General features: G+C 36.1%; 1 long non-coding RNA gene across 1 annotated transcript in view; it reads right to left on the bottom strand.

The window, feature by feature from the left end:
* Positions 1 to 3,024: 3,024 nt before the first annotated feature.
* Positions 3,025 to 3,384, bottom strand: part of LOC106874187 (uncharacterized) — a 3,932-nt gene continuing 3,572 nt past the window's right edge. The window contains exon 3 of the long non-coding RNA XR_001409973.2: positions 3,025 to 3,059. This is a non-coding gene — a long non-coding RNA (uncharacterized LOC106874187). The remainder of the gene's footprint in view (positions 3,060 to 3,384) is intronic.

The raw sequence follows: 3,384 nt of genomic DNA, 5'->3' as shown, positions 1-3,384 counted from the left end.
GGAAGAAGATTGACAAGGTAGAGCCTCTCATGGGCAAGCTTTACCAAGGTGGTTTCAGGACATCAGTTGTTGTGGTAGGCGGGTGCATAAAGAAGTACCAATCAATTAAGGTGGATAGAAATAGTGGAAGAAGGAGACCCAGGAAGACATGGGATGAAATATTGAAGGCCAATCTCAAGACACTGAGCCTTACAGAGGAAATGACAAAGGACTGAGATGACTGGTGTTTTGCTGTACTCAAGAAGACTGGTCCAGCACAGAATAATTGATATCCTAAAAATCACCTTTGGTAATGCTTGTCCATGCAGGTATCCAGCTATAGAAACCATACCAAAGCAGACAAGAGAACTTTGCATAGCCCTTGTCAAACCATATAATCCATGCCAACATGGAAAAGGATGTTAAATGATGATGATGATGTTACAATAGGTGTCTTACAGTTTTTAGCTACATTTTAGAACGTTTGTATGTTACTGTATTTACTTGTGTAATAATTGTAGATCTTTAAACTTTCGGAGCACACAATATACATACGAATTAGTTCAATGCATCTTAGATTTTGTGATTTTGTGTGTGACACCTCATCATAACCATCTCCCCACCACTCATATAATGCAGGAATGCCATGAGTCTTGTTTATAGCAAGACATCTACAGCTGAAGATGAAGGAAGCTGTGACAAAGGTCCTGGACACCACTTTAGAGGGCCTTCATGAAATGACTGGAGCAATACAAGAAGCGCATTGAAGTCAGATTATCCTACTTTGAAGGAAATTAGTTTTGTACTTCTTTGAAATAAATAGTCTCTCCAGTAAAAGTCTCAAAATTCTGGAATGCACCTTGTCTTTGCATGACTCTGGATTCAATTTTCTTTTGTCAATGAAGACAAAATTTAGGAATTATATGAATTCACTAGTCCTACAAATTATAATCAGCACAAAAGTTCCAAGTTTTGATAAAGTCATGAATGAGAAGCAGGAACAAAGATGCTCTTTTTTATGACCAAATGCTCTTCCTGTTGCCAATCATTACCCGTTTTCAAGGTAATATTTTCCCCTAGTCTGGATATGATTCCATAGAACATAAATAAACATCAGTGGTTATATGATAGTGGTGCATGATGTCTAGACAAGGTGACACATATATGTACAACAGGCTTCTTTTTCAGTTTACATGTACCAAATTCACTCAAGGTTTTGGTCAGCTTGAGGCTACAGAAGACACTTGCCAAAGATGCCATGTAATGGGATTGGACTTAAAACCACATGGCTGCAAAATGAACAGAACCATAGAGCCATGCCTATATATGTAAAACAAGCTTCTTTTTCAGTTTTTGTCTACCAAATTCACTTACAAGGCTTTTGGTCAACTTAAGGCTACAGTAGAAGACACTTGCCAAAGGTGCCATGTACTGTGACTGAACTCAGAACTACATAGCTGCAAAATGAACTGACCCACAAAAACCATTCTTTTGCATTAAACTGAATCATTGAATGTGGTTCAACTAAAAAAAAAAAAAAACTATTTTCATCTTTAAATGTGATAATACTTTTGTAGATGCAAAAACTAATCAAACATTTCCTAGAATAAGGCATAGAAAAGACGAGGAATCACTACTCAGTGTGGTTACTCAGCACTAATAGAAATAGTAACTGATCTCTCTCAAATCATACCCTGCCATATAATCAAGATATACAATAGCTGAATAAAAAACAGATAGTCATGGCGGGAGCATCTAGATCTTAGGGATGTTATGAGGATAAACAGCAGCAGTTATTTTTACAATGATCCCACTGAATTGTACCAATCTATCAGATACATAGCTTGACTGTATTATTCTGTGATACCAATTTACAGCAAAATGGATCATACTATAGTAGTATATAAATAGCTAGATTGTACCACTGTAGTACCAGTTTAAATTAAGGTGTAATGCAGTGAGCTGGTAGAAACATTAGCACAATGAACAAAATGCTTAGTGACATTTCATCTGTCTACATGTTCTGAGTTCTCATTACATCAAAGTAGACTTTGACTCTCATCCTTTCAGGGTTGATAAAATAAGTACCAGTTGAGCACAGGAGTCAATGTAATTGGCTAGCCTTGTGCCTATAGTAGAAAGAATTTACAGTAAGGTGAATCATATCATTCTGTGGGTGGAGGGACCCGGGACCATTTTGTAATATCCACTCCAATAGCAAAATCAGTAGAGTGATAGATTAAATGCCTTGTGATATTTATTCTTTTATGTTATGTTCTAAGCTCAAATCCTACTGAGATTGATTCTGCTCTTCATTCTTCCTGGGGTCGAAAAAATAATATACCAGTCACATACTGCAGGTAATCTAATTGCAGCCTTTCCCATGTGGCTTTATGCCAATATTAGAAATTATTGTATGAAATGAAATGAAACAAAATAAAATAAGAATAAAAGAAAAAAAAAAACTGCATGGTAGTTAGATGATGAAATCTAATAAAAGTTCTTGGGAATTCTTTATTTTTGGAATGGTAAAAAAAAGACTACCAAAAATAAAATTTAAAAAAAACCCACCTATTTGATGTGTCAAAACACATTCAATTTTTTTTTAACTTCTAGAAAAAAACAACAAAAACACACACACAAAGAGTTTTGTATTATATCATTTGTGCATGAATATCTAAGACATTATATAAAGCATTACTGTGATGCAGCTCTTTGTAGAATTTGTTGAAAGCGACTGGCCACTAGCAAAGATGTGTCTATGAATCGATCGACGCAGTTTGAGATGCAAGTCTCTGTACGACTGTCCATCTTATCACGTGGTTTATCTAAGCAAGTGTCCCAACAGATATCGGTCAGTTTATGAATCTGACTCTGGAATTGTGCCTTTGCCTGCTCCTGTTGCAATGCTGCTTGCAGTTCTTTGTCGCTGTCAAGTTTTTTGCTATCAAAGTCAAAAGACATCTTGTTCCTTGGTCAGAATCAGACGTCAATAAAATGAGAGGAAGAGGGAGAAATTTGACAATGTTCTTTCGATGTAGCCTTCTCAGCAAGCAACCTTTCCACAACAAAAAGTAAATCTGGAAGTAAAGAATTAAATTTTTTTCTCATTTTGTTTTAATAGAACAATAAAGATAAAACAGATAATTCATCTCTGTCAATAATACATAGTGTAAACAGTGTTTGAGTCAATGGGGGCCTCTACATGGTCAACTGACCTGCTAGAAATGAAATAGCAACCAAATCTTCCTTAAATCCTACTGTCATGCTTTTAAAAAAAGAGAAGGGCACATTGGATGATGTAGTCCTTGATACAAAATTCAGAAGGGAAAAGAAGAAAGAGTGGTCATGTCCAGAACTCCTTGAAAAGATCCTAAGAGGGATGAGTGGGGTGAGAGTGGGGGA

This window comes from Octopus bimaculoides, chromosome 13 (genome assembly GCF_001194135.2).
Source record: "Octopus bimaculoides isolate UCB-OBI-ISO-001 chromosome 13, ASM119413v2, whole genome shotgun sequence".
Classification (NCBI taxonomy): Eukaryota; Metazoa; Mollusca; class Cephalopoda; order Octopoda; family Octopodidae; genus Octopus; species Octopus bimaculoides.
The sequence above is the reverse complement of the archived record's forward strand: the minus strand, read 5'-3'. Positions and strand labels throughout refer to the sequence as shown.